Raw genomic sequence first — 21,206 nt, 5'->3', positions numbered from 1 at the left:
AAAATAGTAGTATTTATAAATAATAATATTTAGTTATTTGTTGATATATAAAATTAAATAAATATCATACAAATAATAATATAAAATATACATTTAATACCGATTGATTTTTCTAAAAAATTAAAAACGATTTTTTTTTAACATTTTAAAAGATAATTAAAAATATCTCTAAAATTTTCATCAAAAGAAGTCGCAACTAATTTGTGAGCCGATACCAGAATCATTTGTTTCTTAGTAGTACTCCATAAGCTTACAAACTAGAGTAAATGTTTAAATTTTGAAACAAGTTGTTTTTCTAGAATTAAAAAAAAAAGAGTAATTGTAATCATGAGAATGAAAAAAATAAAAAATAAAGGAAAAACTATGATGCTTTCCATACTAGCAAGCAGCCGAAGCGGTTAGTGTTTATGTATGATGGCAATAGGCATCAGAATCGAGGTAGTGAAAGACTAGGGCTAGGAAGATGAAAAGAAGTGGGTTTCATCAAAAACGAGGCATGAGTAAGAAAGAACTAACTATATCTATGATGATCCTTTGATCTTTCTAAATATGCCTCTCTTCTCTTCTCTTCACATCTCATCAATCATCCGTCCAATCTCATTTTCTGATTCAAAGATCTCCAACAATATTTCATTACCAATCTCTCTGCACGCTTCTTTAATATAGTAAATTCAATTTAACGATAGACCTTATTATTTTAAGCAATTAAATGTAAGTTTTTTATAAACTATATATGGATTTTAAAAAAAAAAATTTAGTTTTTCAAACACTATTTATTTTACTTTTTAGTATGATCGTATAAAAATGAAGAGTTTATATTTAAACTATACTGTATTTAAACAATTCATGTCAAATTCACTATTGGAAATGTAATTATTTTTTGATAAATATTCATTTGATTTAAATTTCCCAAACAATTTTATTTTTAAAATGTTGGTAGATTCCCTAAACATATTTGATTATGGAAATTTGTATGTAGAAGAAAGATAGTTGAAATTAAAATATTTAATTTTTTTAATAAGTAAATTATTTATCTAGAATTCTTAAAAAATATTTAATTAGCACTTGTTTGAAAGATTCAATTTTCTTTTATGAATTTTTAATAGGAGCACTTGGATACTTGAAATATCTCTTTTAGTATAATTTAAAGTTTTTGATTTTATATAAAAATTTAAATAATTTTTTAGATATTGCATACTACTATTTCTTATATTTATTTATCTAAAAGTATTTAATTAATATAATTTATTTCTTAACAATTAATATAAATACTATAATAAATTTAACTTAAGTTTATTTTTATAAACTTTAAAAGTAATGAATTATTTTTCATGAAATGATTTACAAACCATCAATTTATTTAAATATTTTAATTAAAAAATATTTTAGAGATGAAATTAAATATAAATTAATTAAATATACTTTTTTTTCTATTTTTTCCATTAATAATAATGAATTGAAAGTATTTTTATGTCTTCTAAAAAAACATATTTTAAAAAATACCAAATTTTTATTTCTTTTCGTTAGAGAGGGACTAACAATAAGATAAATATTTTGCCTCAAACTAAAGTCAAAAGTACTAAAGAAATTACTACTACTAGTTTAAATTAATTTGTGTAAATAGTACTCATAGGAGGAGGGGTGAATTAATGACACCCACCTCCTCCGGCTGTGTTATTTATTCCCAATCCCCGTCAGTCAGTCACATCTTAAATACACCTCTGCTGCCTGCCTATATGCCCTTACCACTACATCAATCTCAATCTTCCTCTTTTCTTCTAAACCACTTCACGTCGATTTAACAAAGTTTTGCCTACATAGTTTTTTGGCATTCTGTCCACCTCCACCCCACCTTCCTTCCTTTTTCAATTTGCAGTCGGAGGTGGACATACTGCCAACAGAACTGTGTTGGCCTCTCTCTGTAAAATCTTCCTGATGTTCTTATATGGTAAAGTATGACTCTTGCCGTGCCAACTTGAGACTCATGTTCATGATTATCTTTTTCTCATAACTTTTCTTGATTTCCATATTTGTTATTAACACCATGTTTTGTTGTTCGGTTTCTAAAGTGGAAAGCTATATGATTTGCTTCACCTATCGGTGAAAGATTCATGATGTTTTTTGTTTATATATAAATATACAATTGTACTATAACATACATGTATTTCAAAGGTGTACGGTCTAGGGTTTTTGGTGGTTGCTATTGTTTTCACCTTTATGGATTTATGGATTCAAGATTCAATACGTCTACACTATTTTTTGTTAATTGATTCATCCTTTATGCTTATAGATCTGAACTGCTATTGGAAAAGATTTATCTACTAGAGGGATTATAGAACATTTTTTGTTTTGTTTGATCTATCCAAGAGGCAGCTACAACTACCAAGGGAGCATTAATTCATGGGACTGATGTTCCATATTGCTGAATATGATTCCATATAACCCTTTATCTTTATCTGAACACAAATCTAGGCCTATGATTGAAAACCTGACATTATATTTTTCAATAATAGTATAAATAAATACACTCTTTTCATGGCGCGTGAGGTAATTACTACACTCTTCAACAAGTAGTTTCATTTTTGCTGAATTAATCTATAGAATTCAAAATATTGAACTGATGACAGATTTTGAACCCTCTGCAGTTTCTTCACGACTATCAGCTGTGTTAGTTTTTAGACTTAGTGACATAATACTGGTCGATAAATGTGGTGCAATCAAGAGCAAATTTTCCAGTAGGCCTTTTTAGATGTTTTACACTTCAATATAATGGCTTGATATTTCTGTTTATTTTGTGTATAAGATGTTGATATGTTTGGATAAGCTTTGGTGCATGATTTTTTGGGTACATCTTAGAGCATAAATATCGGCGATCTTTGGCCGTTCATTCGCTTTTCCACAAAGACATTATGTAAGAAACACTTGGATATTCATGCGTTAATTTCTTCTCTGATAAACAGGGGTTGATGTAAAGCATGATGTTTTCCTCTAGTTTGTCTCATTTTCTTTCTTTTGTTAAATAAAAAATAACAATTAAATCTGGATATAATTTCTATTGGAATATATTGTTGAGTCTGGTTGGATCCATTGTATGAATATTTGAAATATATTGATAAACCGTTTAAATAATTTGGAAGTATAATATAATATAAAAAATTGAGGGTGATTTACTTAAAGAATAAGTATGGAAGATTCAAGTGCTTTTATGTTGCCTTTTTAATATGAGTGTTTCTTTGTTTGTTAATTTTATTTTATTTTTGTATTCCTTTGTCTTAGAACTTTCTTTTGTCTATAATACATAGATTGATTAACGGAGATTAAATTATTTAGAAAACTCATATCATACAAGTAGTTGCATTAGTGGTGTTGACGTTTTGATGTTTTTGGGAGCTCTCGCAAATTGATATTTTCAAGTTAGCTTCACTTGTGCTATTTTCTCTTGAAGATAATGAAAGTTTATTTCAGCGTGTTTGTTCCATATAACTCTATGACTTTTTGAGTTCTTTGATATGCACAGCGAATTAACTATGTACTCTTTCAGACAATAATAGTGTTGTTATTGGTTATTTTCTTTAATTTTAAGCAAATGGTGCACCTTTCAGCATAAAATTTGTAATCCTCTAGCTTGTATTCTTTTTCTTCATTAGTTGCAAATGATAAAATTGCATAGTCTGAGAATTCTTTTTAGATACCATTGGCTTATGCATAAATATGCTAATCATACCTACATTATATGTTAGGTATCAAAGGTATAAGAGTTGAGAGTTCTTTTTAGAGACATTGTGTGACAAAGGTATGAAAGTGATCAAATGAGTTCTTGTATTGTGTTGGATCAACTTCATCTTCATCTGTGTCTTAAGATAGTTGCAATCTAGGCTTAGTTTAAGTTGAATTACAATCTTGTATCTTAAATCACCTAAGTGTTGTGTATGCATATCTTTTTTGATGCATCATCAAGGCACTAATGCTCTTGTACCATTGGATGTCAATGAAATATGAGAGACTTTCCAAGTTTGACATTTCAAACTCATTACTTAGGTCATTTTGGAAATCTTTGTTCTCCTTTTTGCAATTTCTTGTTATCAACAAGTATATAGACATAGTATAAACCACTCATTATTGCTTCTTCTCACATATATTCCATGCTCAGTTGTGCATTTCACAAATTTGTTCTCCCTTAGAAAGTTATTTATCTTCTTATTCCAATCTCTTAGAGTTTACTTAAGTCCATACAATGTTTTGTGCAACCTGTATACCTTCCTATCTTTGTCATGTTTCACAAACCTAGCTGGTTATGCAACATAGATTTCTTCATTTAAGGCATATTTCATGAATGCACATTTTACATCCATTTGACATATATTCCATTTGTACATATTTGTTAGGCCAACAACCAACTTGTTTGATTAGATTATAGCAACAAGTGCAAAAATATCATTGAAGTCGATTCCTTCATTTTGTAGAAATCCTTTTGCCATAAGTCCTGTCTTGTGTGGAGTTACATTTTCAACTTTACCTTGTGTTCTTATTTCACATAGATTACGTTCTTGCCTTGAGGTAATTCGACAAGTGACTTGGTGTTGTTTACTTCGATGGACTTCATACCCTCATTCATTGCTTTCACCCACTTTGAATACTTCAATGCTTTAGTTGCATTGACTGATTCAACATCTACATAGAAAACATAATGTACCAGCTCACCTTAATCATCAACCATATCACTTGATGTAGCCACACATTCTTTCAATCTTGCAGGCATGTGTTTTGTCTTTTGAGGTCTGCTTGTGCTTGCTTGACCTCTGCCTTCTTCTTGTCGAACTTCTCTTTCGACTTCATTAGCCCGTTCTTCACATAGGATTCTCACTAAATCCTTCTTGACATTTTCAATCCAATCACATTCCTTAATCTCATCTATGATCACGTCCCTGTTGATCACAACTTCCTTGTTCATTGGGTTGAACAAATTTTAATCTTTTTTTAAATGATATCTTATTCGGATCATTTGACTTGATTTATCATCAAGTTTTCTTCTCAACTGATCTGGCACATGATTATGGCTATAGATCTAAATACTTTCGGATGACTCAAGCTAGACTTGACACCAGATCAACATTCTTTTAGCGTAATTGCTTCTAACTTCTTTGTCGGACATCTGTTCAGGATGTATGTTGCAGTCGACACAACTTCTTCCCATAATTGTTTGAGTAAATGCTTGCCTTTCAACATCCTTCTCATCATATTTATGATGGTTATATTCTTCCTTTTTGCAGTTCCATTCTGCTATGAAGTGTAGGGTGGCACAACCTCACGCACGATCCCTTCTTTTTCACTTAATGTGTCGAAGTCTTTCGACACATATTCTCCATCACCATTAGTCCTTAAAATCAAAAGCTATTGACCACTTTGTCTTTCAACCGTAGATTTAAACTTGACAAATACTTTGACCACTTCACTTTTCTTATTGATCAAGTAAGTCCACAATTTTTTACTAAAGTTATTTATGAATGTGACAAATTATTTGTTAACTGCAAAGCCACATCACTTTTAGGCTTGCCTTCAACTCTTTCAGCCATTCTTTGTTCATGAGATTTAAGCGGTCCTTGCAACTTTTCCTTTGTCAATGTTGACAAATCTTTCGACTCTTCTATGACTACTATTACGTGGTCAAACTTTAGAGCCAATTACCTTAAGATCTTTGCAACAATTGATCTTGATATCAACACTACTCCCTATACCTTGATTTGATTCACCAGTTTTGTAACCTTAGTGAAAAAAATCAGTTATGCTTTCATTGTCTTTCATCTAAAGTAATTCATACATTCTTTTGTGAGCTTGTAAATTCACCTCTTTCACCTTCTCAGCATCTTTAAACGATTTTTCCAGAATTTCCCAGGTTTTTTCCGCTGATTCAACATCACTTACCTTTTTGAAATTGTCTGCATCAACACATTGATGGATCATAAATAGAGATTTATAATCTTTCTTCTTTAATTCTTTGTGTGCAACCTTTTCTTCATCCGCAACGTTTGCTGCAAGCGGTTTCACTCTGTCCTTCACAAGATCCCAAAGATCTTGATAGCAAAAGACAATCTTTACCTACTTGTACCAATTCTCGTAATTATGATTCTTCAAAATTGAGTGGCTTGTTGGAAAATGGTCTTTAGATGATTCATCACCATTGTGTTTTGCTTCCCACGAATCGCTCAGCTAGTGTTATAGATACCAGATGTTGAAAATTCAGCAAAACCTATAGAGAATTCCACTGCAATCTTGACGAACAAAATTCAATCAAATCGATCAAATTCCCCCTTGTTATTCACTCTTCACTCGAGTGAATCAACTAGTTTTGGTTACAGGATTGTGCCACACAATTTTAATGGAAGAAGAAAGAAAAAATTGAATTTTGGAAGAAAAGAAAATTAGGGTTTTTGAAAAAGGAAAAAGAAGAAGAAATTTCTGTAGAGTTTCTCTTTACTCTCAAATTGAGAATTTTTTATTTGCAACTACAAGTATATGTTATCTTACAATGATAGGGGTTACTCCGTATTTATAGATTTTGGGTTTGTTTGCTCCTTAAGCAGAACACAAAATACCTAATTTTACTATCACTATGAAATTAGACCTAAGTCAAAATTCCCGTCAAGGTACACTCCTTCGACGTTTTGACATCTATCACAATTTGATACTTCATTACTTCTGTCGAGCAACCTGCTTCGACACAAGGAATTACAATTCAACAATTGGCTCTCTTTGTATAAATTCTAGTGGCTTCTCGATTTTCTTGAAGTTGACTCTTTTAAAATATCTACTTTGAGTTGTTGTATGAGTAAGTATATTGTGCACATTTGTTTTGGATGATTTATTGGTCAACATAGTTTTTTTTACGTGAAAACTTTAATGCCAAAGTAAAAAATGCTAAATTCACAACGCTATTAGAATATGTGAGAAAATTATTATTGAATAATGTAACTTCATGCTATATGTTTACATGAAAGATCAATTGCATATATTGCAAGGAATCACTCATAGCTAAATTATCTTATAACTAACTTCTAATCAGTTATTCTATTAGCCATTATATTCTAACATTTACATGTAGAGCATAATGCTGCAACATTTTGTTTGACATTCTAATATACACTCCCCTAATCTGAATCTAGCAAAAGAGACAAATTATGACATGATACCGACATTAGATTGATGCACATTATTAAGCAAGATTCAAATGACACAAACTCTAATTCTTTTTTTGATGTAGTTAACAAACTCGAGCTTCACTAGTTTAGTCAGCACATTTGCAAGTTGCTCTCCTTTGCTGCAATGTTTCATCTCAATTGCACCATCTTTGGTCAAGCCTATAAGAAAGTGAAACATTACATCTATAGGTTTGTATCTTTCATGCATAAATGGGTTCTTTGATAACTTGATTGTGGAACTGTTGTCACACATGATGACTGTACCTTGGCTTTTAGTCTGATCAATCTTGTGAAGAATGCTTCGAAGCCACACTACTTGACAAGAACATGAGACTACCACAACAATCTCAGCTTCAATGATTAAAAGAGTCACAATGAGTTATTTCTTTAAAGACCATGATATAAGATTCGATCCAAGCTTGAACACATACCATGTAGTGCTTTTTTTGTCATCACCATCTTCTGCATAATCAGAGTTTGACCACCCTTGCAAGACCATCTCATCATTCATCTTGTACAAAAATCCCAGGTTCATAGTTCTCTTTAATTTACCTTAAGATTCTTTTTTTAGCTACCAGGTGAATTTCAGTTGATCTCTCCATGTACCTAGCTACTAAGCATATTGAATAGGCTAGGTCAAGACTGGTAGCAAGCAAATACATCAAGCTTCCGATAATATGCTTGTAGCTTGTGGCACCAACTAGCTTGCCATTTCCATCCTTGTTCAACCTGTCACCTATCACAATAAACCTTATCAATTGGCTTGCCATTTTCATCCCTTTTCAACCTGCAACTTACCACTATTGGATTACAAACCTTTCCTTCTTTACTTCCACCCAGAGAAAGTATCTCATCTTTCCCATATATGTTATGTCAAACATACTCCTCATTGATTCCTTGAATCCTGCAAACATTTATTGATTATTTCCCGTGTAGATTAGATCATCTACATACAAGCTCACAATCAATATCTTGTCCATACCATGCTTCACAAACAATGTGTGTTCATGAGGGCACTTTTCAAAATTCTCTTGATTGAAATATGCCTCAATCTTGCAATACCAAAACCTCGGAGCCTACCTAAGGAAATATAATGTCTCTCTCAGCTTGTAGACCTTGTCTATTGATCATATCCAAGTGGTTGATCTACATAGACATCTTCCATCAACTCACTATGCAGGAATTCACTCTTGACATAAAGTAGATATACCTACCACTTCTTGCATGCTGCAAATGCTAAGACAATCTTGATAGTATCCCATCTTGCCACAGGAGCAAAAACTTCAATGTAATCTATGCAATGTTCTTGAGCCCCCGTGAACCATAAGCCTTTCTTTGTATTTCTCTATTTCCCCTTTTTCATTGCATTTTGTTTTGTATATCGGTTTGACACCAATTTTCTTGGCTCATAGTAGTAGATTGACTAGGCTCAAAGTATCATTTTCTCAATACTTTCAATTTCCAAGTCCATAGCTTTCATCCACTTCTCATGCTTGTATGCTTCATCATAATTGAGAGGACCGTTGTTGCTACAAAACACTGCTAAGTTGTGTAGTTGTTCTTCTTCCTCCCCTTCTGAGTTTGTAACATAGTCATTCTGGTACACTGCCCTTCTTCTTTGCCTCACTGCTGACTCTGCATGCTCTTGCCTTTCAGCATTGTTTTCCTCTTCAGTAGCATTATCCTCTCTAGGACTTTCTACATTGCTCCCCTCATGCTGAGATCCATCATATTCAACATGCAGTCCATCATCGATCAATTCAATTTCATCACTCTCTGTGTATACTTCTTCTCTATCAACATTGTTGATTAATTGAATCTTGTCTTCTCTATCATGCTTGTTTCATTCCTAACTTTTTTATTCTTCAAAAATTACATTCTTTCTGATTAGGATCTTGTTATTCACATGATCATAGATCTTGTAAGCCTTTGATTCTTCACTAACTTCCAAGATAACACACTTTTTACTCTTGACATCTATCTTTTTTCTGTGCACATCAAGAATGTGTACAAAAGCTATGCACCCAGACACCTTGAAGTGATGCACTGATGGCTTTACACCACTCTATGCCTCTTCAGGAGTCATGTGCTTCACATATAATGTTGGACTTCTATTGATTAATGCTTCTCATTTAGCTACTTTAGACCAAAAGCTCTTGGGAGCATTTCTACTTGTCATCATGCTTATGATCACATTCATCAGAGTCCTATTATTTCTCTCTGATACTCCATTTTGTTGTGGAGTATAGGCAGTTGCCAATTGCATCTTTATGCCATGAAGAATGCAGAAGTCACAAAAAGCATTTGACGTAAACTCTCTTTTTCTATCTGTCCTAAGACATTTGATGTAGAGGCCTGACTCTTTTTCTACTAAGGCTTTGAGTTATTTGAAAACATCAAAAGCACCAGCTCCTTCATGGAAAAAGTAAATCCACGTCTTTCTACTAAAGTCATATGTGAATGTAATGAAATATCTGCTCCCATCATTTGATCCAGGCTTGATAGGTCCACACACATCTGAGTCGATTAACTCATACTTTTCTTTGGCTCTCCGTGTGACTTGCTTTGTTATGGATTCTCTATGTTTCTTTCCCATTAAGCAATCTGAACAAGTCTCCTCTAGATCCTTCAAACTAGGCATTCCCTTCACCATATCCTTCTTAATGAGTGTGTCAAGGCCTTTACAACTCAGATGGCCATATGCAATTTCATAAGTGTGTCACATTATTTAAAGAAATCTTCATGCACGTGGGAATAAAAAAAGGTGCAAACACAACATGTTGTTGGATGAGATCTTTGTGCTCACGATCTATCCTCTATCAGCATGATGTACTTTGCAACCTCCATCTTTGAACACCATTATTTGTTCCTTTTGCATTAGTTGACTAACACTTAGAAGATTATTCTTCAAGTATAGCAAGTAATACACATCAATGATTACTTGAGTGATTCCATTCTTATGAAGCTTCAAATTTCCCTTTCCCCTTACTTTCATCATAGAATCATCCCCTAACTCAACAGATTCACAAAAATTTCATCAAAATTGAATAACCAATATTTTGTTCAACCATATGATTATTGTATCATGAGTCAAGAAACCACACTTGATTGTTGGTTTTTGTGTCTTCCTTTTGAGCCACGAGTAACAAATTTTCTGTTTCAACAAATTTAGCAAAGTTGGCATCATTTTCTTGCCAACTTGGACATTCACTTTGATAGTTCCCTATTTTGTGGCACTTGTAACATTAGATATGGTCGATGCTCATTCTTCGTTTTCAACGACCATGAAAGCCATCATGTCCCCTACCCTGATTGGTGATACCACCACGACCATAACTTGCAATCTTTAACACATGTTCATCCTCCTTTTCTTGAGTGATCTTTATCCTTTGCTCATGCACCAAGAGACTACTTTTTAGCTCATCAATGGACAAGGACGTGATATCATTCGACTCTTTTATGAAGCACACCACATAATTGAATTTTGTGTGCATAGACCTTAACACCTTCTCAACAATGGTGGTTTGCCCCATCTTCTCACCTTAAGCACTCATCTTGTTTGTAATATCCAAAGTTCTTGCAAAATATCCATCAACTATTTCATTATCCTTCATGCAAAGAACATAAAACTCTCGACACAAAGCCTGCAATTGAGCTCTCTTCACTTTTGTGGACCCTTGATACTTCCTGCGCATGGAATCCCAAATATCTTCGATTCTGTCGCAATTCATAATTGTTTCAAGAACTGTTCGATCAATTGCTTGAAACATATTTGCCTTGAGATCTTTGAGCTTGCTTTCTTCTGCCGTTTTTCTTTATTTTTGTGTTGCATCTAGTGCCGCAACCGTAATACCATTCTCTACCAATTTCCAATACTCCTTAGGTCTAAGAAGATTCTCCATAAGCATGGCCCAATGATAATAGAATCCATCGAATTTGAGAGTTTTTGGTGTCAAGAATTTTGATGAATCAACCACACAGATGATTCAAATGAGGGACTGGTACGATAGGATAACAGAAATAACGACTTTCTCTCACTATGATATCAAAACTGCATTTCTTGAATGAAATAGACACACCTGGATCATCAATAAGTGATTTAGAGACTGCATGTTAGAATGTGAGAGAAAGTTGCTATTGAATAATGCAACTTCAAGCTATATGTTTACATGAACGATCAATTGCTTATATAGAAGGGAATCACACTCATAACTAACTCATAGTTAGTTATTCTATTAGCCAACTATATTCTAACATTTACACATTGAACACAATGATGTAACATTTTGTTTGACATTTCAACAAATGCATGCATTGTAACATGTTACGAGACATTTTTCTACTCACTTTGGTTATTTGTGTTGTGGGATCTTGTCCGAAATACTAAGGGCGTGATAATATTATTTAAAAATCATAATAATAATATCTTATTTTTTATTTTATTTTTTAAAAGTTTTTTCTTAAATAGTCAATATTTTTGCATTCAACCATTGTATAACTAAAAAAAAATGCACAAATCAGTTACTATTAACTAGTTAAAAGTAAGAACTTAACTGTATATAATATTACTTAAATATGCTTGACCAAAAAAATTATCAAGTTATTTACTTAAAAAAATTAACTCAAATTAACTTAAGTAATTTATAGTTAAGATATTTTATGGAATAATTTTATTTTAAAAAATTAATATAGTTTAAAAAAATTAAATTTACGTTATGTTTCTCAGAGGACGAATGTTGGACCAGATGCCTAACTTGTCTAACTTGTTAAACCAATTTTAACACCATAAGACAACAACACATAATCAAAGTAATCACAATAAAGAACACAAGAGAATTGATAACTCAATTCGGTGCAAACAACACCTCTGTCTGAAGGCCACTCTACCTAAGAAAGGAAATCCACTCTTTAATAGAATTAGTAAAAGGTGTCTTAGATGAACAAACCCATTGTTCAAGGACCTTTTTCTTAATTCTACCCTCAATGTATTTCTATTTATGTCTCCCCCTAAATATAAGAGATCCCTATCACTTTCTATCAATCATTATCCCTAATGATCATCAACAATAACCATAATGATTCAGTTTTGAATTTACAACTCAACTAAACAAACCAACCACCATGCCTTATGATATGAATTAAGCAATCCTGTGGTGTACAATTAACACAAACAAATACTCAACCTAAAAACACAAAATAACAATCAAGCTCGTCGTTTTCAAGGCGTGAAAAAAGTCTCTGTATATAGCAATTCATAATTGGGACTGTATCCTTCGATTTAGGCATTGATTTTGTCCATATATGATGAAGATTCAGTTAGGATTTGTTTCTCCAAAACAAATCCACAAAAATATTTGATTTGATTTGAATTCAAATTTAAATCTCCATAATTTAAATTTAGTTTAATTAAATAATCAAACAAATCAGATTGCTAAAAAATAGCAATAACACTTGTTGCACAAATAACATAAAAATGCGCTTTAGACATTTGGGAAATGTGCAAATACAACAACAGCCTTGTCTTGCAGACAAGAGCTACATGTTGGGACATTTGTTCTCACATGTGTCTTTCTTCACAAAAGTAGTTGGGGCCAGATGTGGCACACCGTCTAGAACATCATGTCCAAGATGTGTTAATACCATGTTATTTTTCATAATATAGTCAATCCAAAAGGAACAACAATATCCCCATTTGGAAAATTTTGGCAAAACAACATTCTTCAGAAACATACAAGATATGCACCACAAGTTAAGCATTAAGCACACCACACACAGAGCAAACAATAGCAGTAACAGAAACATCAATAACATCACACATTATAGCAAACATACAATAACAACAAAGGTTATTAGCACAAGTCTAAAGTCAAGTGGTTGCTATACATAGTAAATTCTCTATAATATCTAGTCATGTAATCAATCAAGATTAGTTAGTCATGCATGCACACACAATTAATGGTTAATACTCAAGATTTATAAGCTACTACTAACACACAAAGAAATCAGCACACATGGTCACACAAAGTTGAGGGCCAGATGCGAGGTCCAGATGCTAGGTCAAATATTTCACCATGTATGCACACAGATTCAAAACATCAGTTAGTACCAGCAAAAACATCATTTATTACTAAGCACAATAACTTCAGCCAGCAAAGATCAACACTCATACACCAACACACAAAGTCAATAGTTAGTAGTCAGCACCAATCCACTACACACCATTACTCCCCATTTTTCCATAATTTGATAAAGCAACATAGTCAGCTAGCTCCCATGTCAACACAATTAGTATGTTAGCATATACACACAACAAATCAGAAGTAGACAAACATCAACTATCACAAGAACAAATGTTAAACAAGATGTTAGAGCACGAGGCATAGTTATTGTCAACACACACAGATGAGTATCAAAAGATAAAGTTATTACATAACCAAAAAAATAATCCTAGAAACAAGAGCCTAAAAAGAAAGGCTCCATTTTGAAGACACCAGTCTTCAGAACTTGATTCTTCTTCAGCTTCACTTGGAGATTCTGATTTGTCAGCTTCTTCACCACTAACTAATTGTTCTTCCCCTTTTCTTCACAGTGGGTTGTTTCTTCATCAGTTAACTCATTCTTGTTCATTATCTTGATCATTTTATCCACCTTCTTTTTCCTAATGGTACTTGCAGATATTGTCTCTTGTTGAGACTTTGCCACTTCCCCTTGTTCTAGTAGCACATCTTTTTTTTGGTGGCTTTAGAAACATGTGAAGAGCTTCCACCAACAGTCTGATCATGATACTTGACCATAATGTCTGGAACATGTGTCCCCACAAACAACTTTTTATCAAGAGTTAGTGGCAAATGATTTGTGTTCTTCATTTCTTTAGCATGCACTATGTTGGGTTGTTGCTTCAAGATGATCTTAGTAATTAGGCAAGGGAAAGTTATTGGTCGCTTCATAGCAAATGAATTAAAATGCTTCATGGTTTGATTAAAAAAATATTCTCCAAAGTTCATTTCAACTTTGTTCAACTTTGATAAATCAGCTTGGCCAAGGTATGAGTGATGCTTGAGCTATGATTAGCGGGTGCCTAATTTGCTGCACATATCCTGTTCAGAACAACATACTTTACACGTAATTTTCTGTAAGAAAGTAACACTTTGTTGGGCAATTGTTTCACTTGACCAACAATGATTTCCTTTTCTATCTTGTCCATGAAGAGAACTTTTTCAGACTCAGATGACTTATTTTTTCCCAGATAAGCATCAATAATGGAGTGTGAGAATTTAACACACTTCCCTATAACATACACCTTCCTATAATCTTGATTACCTTCAACATTGCAGCCAAATGAGAAGTTGATAATGAACTATTTGATCAACTTTTCATAGCATGGTCCAATATCTGAGACAATCTTCATCAGTTTTGCATCTTTCAGCAGATTTGCTCAAATCTCTTTCATAAGCAACCCTTCTTTGATAAACAAATTTAAACTTCTTAACACTTGTTTCATAATGGAAAGATACATTATCCAGAGTAGTAATAGCTATATTTAATGGAATTCTTTTTCCACCAACCTTCCTTCTAGTGGTGGACACAATGTCCTTGACATTTGCTTCAGCACCTATTCCAAAGTCACTTGACTGAACAAGCTTTCTATTAAGAGTTTTTTCTTCAGAAATTTTCACTTCCATCTTTCTCTTTTTACCCACAGGTGACTTTAAGGAGTTTTCTTCTTCACAATTGCAGTGTTCTTCCAAGAGGTTTTGAAAGAAAATTTTTCTTCTTCTATTTCACTCCTTCAGATAAACTTATCAACTCTCTTCATAACTTTAACTACGGGTTGCTCATCATATTTAGTTTTTTTTATCTACACTCACCACATGTCTACATTTTAATTAAGTGTCTTTGTCTTGAGGTTTAGACACACTTTCAATAATCTACTTCATGATATCAGCAATGGGAATTTCATAATCACCAACCTCTTCATTCTTTTCCTCTTTACTCTTATCCTTTTTTTTCAAGACTCACATTCCTCACTTCTTCATTAGACTCATGGTTATCATTCAGATTCGAGTCAACAACTTGAGTGTTATTGGTTTGTTTGTCTTCACCATTCTTTCTTTGAACTTTAGCCTCTTCATGATGAATTTCAACATCACTCTACTCTTCAGAGGAGAAATAGTTATAATTGAAAATGTAATCAAGAAGTTTGTCAATTACAAGAGTATCAACGGGGTGACCATCACTAATGACAGGTTTGTCACTATGGTTAGCTGTAACTTGTGGTTCATTAGTGAACTCAGGTGGTTCACCAATTGGAATAGATGTGGGTTCAACCAATGGTTCATAAAATGTTAGGATAGATGATTCAACATTTGGTTAAACATGTTGATAAGTTCATGATTCAACATGTGGATCCATATTTTGTACCTCAGATATAGTTGTAGCTTGATCTATATCTTTCCTAATGAGATTGGACACCACTTCTTCATTAGAAGGCATAAATTCAACAACATGTATATGAGGTTCCTTTTTAGAGATACTAACCTTTTCAGATGCTTTTGCTTTATTTTTCTTGATGGAAATACTCTTTAATTTGTCCATTAAAGTATCAAATGGGACAATCGTTATCAAAGGTTTTGGGTCTAAAAACATGATAGTCTCATCATCACTATCGTTGGAATCAGAAACCCTAGTTTTCTTTGAAGTTCCTTTCTTGCCCATTTTAACTCTAAGCATTTTGGCCCCATATGAATTTGTAACATGCATGGGTTCAACATATTTAGCATCATTTTTATTTTGGTTCACATTGAAATTGGTTTGAGAGAGATGAAGGGGAACAAGTGTGTTAGCACAATAGAGAGAGGGAGTTAGGTTACTCTTACGTGTGAGGAAAGAATGCCTATGAGAGAAATTTGAATTTTAATATATTTCTCTTATTTTACATGATGAAATGATCATAAGAGAGGCAAACTTTCCTTTTAGACTTGCATGCGTTCCTTAAATTCATATCCATAAAATTTCACATATGTGAATACCAATTACACCCTTTAGTAATTTGCAATGAACATTTTCTAAGGCATTGGTACACATATCTCTTAGAAGTTTTTCCTACATGTAAGACCCCAATTTTTACCCTAAGATCCCTCATGCAATTCCATCATAAGCATTAGCATTGGGATCATGTCTTGGCATTCTCCTTTACCCCTTTTCCATTGGTTTGTTTTGGGAGAAATCACCAAGCACTTTGTGATTATATCATACTTGTATATTGTCATTTTACTAACTAAAATACCAAAAATATGTCTTTGCATTTGCTTAACTCTTTTGTAGGTAGGGCATGATCTCATTGATTCATCAAGTTCACATCTAGGGTTTGAGACCCTCATGAACAAAGAGCACAACCAAGAATTGATTCAAGAATGGTTATGAACATCATATATGAGTCCCAATGATCTCTACATGTTATATTGATCAAGTTTTTTTCAAGAGTTTGAGGGTGATTTTCCTTGGAAACCCTAGTTTGACTAGGTATCTTGAGTAACTTCTCCAACAAGCTATTTCACCAATTGATCAAATTTCTCAAGGTACACTTAAAAATTCATCATATTATGCATATATGATCTACCATGAGCCAAGAAAGTCAAGATAAGTAGAAGTTAGCAAGTTGGTTGATGGTGGTTGGCCAGATGGATTCATCTAATCAAAACTGGGTCTTCCTAGACCCTATCTCCTACAATTTTCACCATATGAAAATTATTCCAAGAGAAAACTTACTCTAAATGACATTCCAAACAACTTTCATGTTGAGACCTAGAACTATTTTTGCTTGGAAAATCATTTTCTATGTTGAAACATTATAGGTCATTTTGTCTAAATCCTAATTTGAAAGTCAACTTCCCAAGGCCATAACTTTCTCAATTTTTATGATATGAAATATTTATAAGTTGTAAAATAAAATTAAATATGTCTACTTCAACTTTGATGTTTGGAATGGGAGCTAATTCAACTTTTATGAGCATGTCATATGAGGTTACATTATAGGTCACTTTTGACCTATACCATTAATCAAGTGATTTTTCCAAACTTCAAAAATGCATAACTCTATCATTTCAAAGACAAATGACATGAAATAGGTGACCATTTTGAAGGTATTTGAGAGATATACAACTTTGATGAATACACTTTTCTCATTTGAATCTCATATAAAAAGTTAAGCAAGATGGAATATTGAGACATATGGCTTGACACTTAGAAAACTTTTGATATGTCAAAAATTTCCAAACTTCCACCTCAAATTTCTCCAAGTTCCAAGCTCCAAATGAAAAAGTGTTGAACATGAAAGTTGTTCCTCTTGATCTCACCTTTCTAAAGAGCTTAAATTCATTCATTTTGGACAAGAAATGCATAGGCTGCACATAGCTTAAACAGGGTGACATCACTTGGCAAGGATCAAACTTCAAACATCAATGCACACTTGTCTTGCAATCCAAGCTTAGTTCAGAGCATCTCATATTCATTTGTGGACCTCAAGCAATCATTTCATGGGCCTGTGCGCGCCCATGCATCATTACATCACCATTTGCCAAAATTGGAAAGTAATTTGAAGTGTGCAATTATCAACCATTTCAGCTATAAATAGAGCTTTAATTGCTCAAAAATAGACACATATTCGCGCCAGCTTTGATCCCCCATCTCAAACCCTCACTTTACAAAGGATAAGCCTGAAAAATTCTCTTGAATTTGAGCTTGAATTTCCGCTGTTTTGAAATTCAATTCTCCTGGAATCCATAGCTTCTTAACCATTCAATCCTTCTCCTGCAAGCAAGTGGAGTGAGATCAAGCACAAGCAAGATCAAGATCAATTGAATTCAGACCTCCATTGAAGGTATTTTCCAGAAATTTTAAACTCTTCGATTCTCTGAAGTTCTTGCTCAATTCTATTGATTCTTTGGTTGTCTGAAGTCCTACCAATGTAGGCAAGAAGATTGAGTTGCTTTGAGACCAAATCGAAGCAACTCAGTTCATGTACCTCAAATTTCAACTCCATGTATCTTTCAATATACTTGGAGTTGGAGTGAATTAAGGTCAGATTCGAGCTCAATGCCATTTTTTCTTTAAGATCATGTCCTTGTTTTTATTTTGGTGATGGTTCATGGTGGACCAATCCGGTGAGGTCCACCGGAGAAGATGACCGGAGCTCTGGCTCCGGCGATGAGTTGGAAAAGCTCTGAACCACATGATCCGTTCCTTTTGTTTTAATCTTGATCGTTGGTTTTAATTACCACCTGTGCAACGCTGTTGACTAATGACCATGTGGAACGCGCGCTAGGGACCATCTGATCTGCCACCTCAATTACTGAGGGGGATCAGATGATCCACGTATTTTTGATTTTCTGAATTTTTATTTTTATTGCATTATTTTCAATAATTCATATTAAATTCAATATTGGTCCAAAAAATATGGGACTTTCACCAAAAAAATTCAAATATTTTTCTCTTTCATATTCTGAATAAAAATTATTTTTTGGATCATTATTAATATTTTTCATGAATTAATTAATTTTGCATTTGTTTTTAATTGTTTAAAAATATTTTTAAATATCCAAAAATTATGAATTTTTTTCTCCAAGGTTCTTTGACCTTGTTTGACCTATGATAAATCTCATGGCCATTTCTTTGGTGTTTTGATGAGATTTTAGGAATTGGATAAAACATATTTGATTTAAATGCACTATTATATTATTTTTAAATTGAATAAATGCCAATTATTTTTGTTGACCATTTGTATTGACTTGTTTGAGTTTTCTTATTGTTGTTGGGCCTTGGTTAAGGTTGATTTGACTTTGTTAAATTAATATCATTGAATTTAGGGGATTGATGGAATGTACATTCCATCTCCCAAAATGAATGAATGATATTAATTTGGTAAAAGTCCTCCTTTGACCAATTTGTGATTTCATTCATCCCCTTCCCAATTCATCTCATTCCTCTTCTTAATTCATTCATTCCATTTGGCTTATGACATCTCAAAGTCCTAATGCTAGTTGATTGAAAAATTGACATGAGTATGGATGAGATTAGGCCACACCTTTTGCATATTCTTTTTTTGTGTGTGGTATGTTTCATGAGCATAGTCCATTATACTATGTCTCTAACATGCATTAACACCAAAATTCTATTGCCCGACCTCAAATAGTTGTGACTTCTACATAAGTCCAATTACGATTGCTTAACATAGCGCTAAATTTGTGATATAAAAGGCATAATCGTTCTAGTTAGTGAGATTGTAAGTCTCCCCTCTTTCATGGTATTGTGTGGAAACTTGACATTCTTTCCTTCCTTTGGAAGATGTTTTGGTTCAAGGATTCATGCTTGTGATAAGTGGGTTGAGTGTTCTCCAAAGAATGTCTTGAAAAGCAAAACAAAACTAACTTCTAACCTACTAACTACTAACTTTTAATTTCAACCTTTTACTTTAATGCAATTTACTTTTAGCACTTTATTTCATTTGCCCTTGTTCATATCATTCTAATTGTTTATGTTAATGCAATTTTCAATTTGTCCATTTGGACCATATTGTATGATATATTTTGTTTGTGTATACTTTGCTTGTCTGTGTGGTCTTTGACCATCAATGTACATAATAATAACAAAAACCCTAAAAAAACTTTTGAGTGGACTGTTGGCTTGATCTTGAGCAATTGGACTTATAATCTAGACAACATCCCTATGCAAAAGGACTTGGCCAATGCCAACTTGTTGAAGAATCAAGTGCTTGCAATTTTAAATTCATCTGATACATCTTTGAAGATCTCTCTAAGATTCATCTACAACATGATCATTGTGAAGCTGTTATTTTAAACTTGTGACTTGTGGAATTCATCTGTTGCATGGGCTATTTTGAAGAAGATCATGGAATGGATAAGCTTGGATGAGGCCATATTTATTAGATGCATTGCTCTTCAAGATAATATAATTGTGCATTTGAGTGTTGCTTGATTCTAAAAGTCCAAGGGAATTCTGGGTTTCTATTGATATTTTTGTCTATTGGATTGCTACCCACTTGGTCAGATCTTTTCAACTCTAAACTTTTAATTTTGTGCATAGGATAGTCTCTTCATCTTCTCCCTATTTCTTTAATTTCAAAATATCTCCCTCCATTTTTCAAAAATCTTCTTTGTGTGAACCACTTTTGTTCTAAACTTAGACCATTTTTGCAAAAAAAGATAGAAACTTTGGCCTTATGCCATTGCATTTTCAAACTTCTTTTCTTAAATCAAACTTGTAAATAGACTTAACTATACTTGACTTAAACTTTCAAAAAAAGCCAAAAAGAACTAACTCATTCAAATCATTTTAGGCCTTTGTGCCTTTCAAACTTAAATTTTGTTAAAATCAACGCATCCACTTTGAAATTTATATCACGAACTACGAGGTTTTGATCCCTCATTTTTATGTTGGTACGTAGGCACAAGTCCGAAGGTCTTGTCAAACACAAAAATACAATTAATGAATTCTTTTCTCATCCCCCCATTCTATTTGTTTGTAAAACATCACTTTGTACAAAATACATATGCACACAAGAAGGGCTCCCTAAGAGTACCTAGGACACTTTGGGTGCTAACACCTTCCCTCTGTGTAACCAACCCCCTTACCTGTGATCTCTGACTTTTATTAGTTTTTATTTGAAAACTTCTTACTTTTTTTGGGTTTTGTTCATACTTTTTCCCTTTTCCCTTGGAAACAATAAAAGCGTGGTGGCGACTCTTGTTAATTGATCTCTAGCTTGTCAATAGCTTGATGATCATGAATTTCCCGCTACACTACAAATTAAAGAAGTAGGTGAAACTCCTTTTAAGACTTACCTTAATTTTAGATTGCAAATGTTGAACGGAATGATCAAACATCTTGTCTGACATACAAGACACAAAGTATTAAAGGAATTTTTCTTTATTCTTAACATATAGAGTGCCATTTCTTCCATCTTGATATTTTACTTGAGTGGATTCCATGATA

The sequence above is a fragment of the Lathyrus oleraceus genome, chromosome 5 (genome assembly GCF_024323335.1).
Source record: "Lathyrus oleraceus cultivar Zhongwan6 chromosome 5, CAAS_Psat_ZW6_1.0, whole genome shotgun sequence".
Classification (NCBI taxonomy): domain Eukaryota; kingdom Viridiplantae; phylum Streptophyta; class Magnoliopsida; order Fabales; family Fabaceae; genus Lathyrus; species Lathyrus oleraceus.
The sequence above is the reverse complement of the archived record's forward strand: the minus strand, read 5'-3'. Positions refer to the sequence as shown.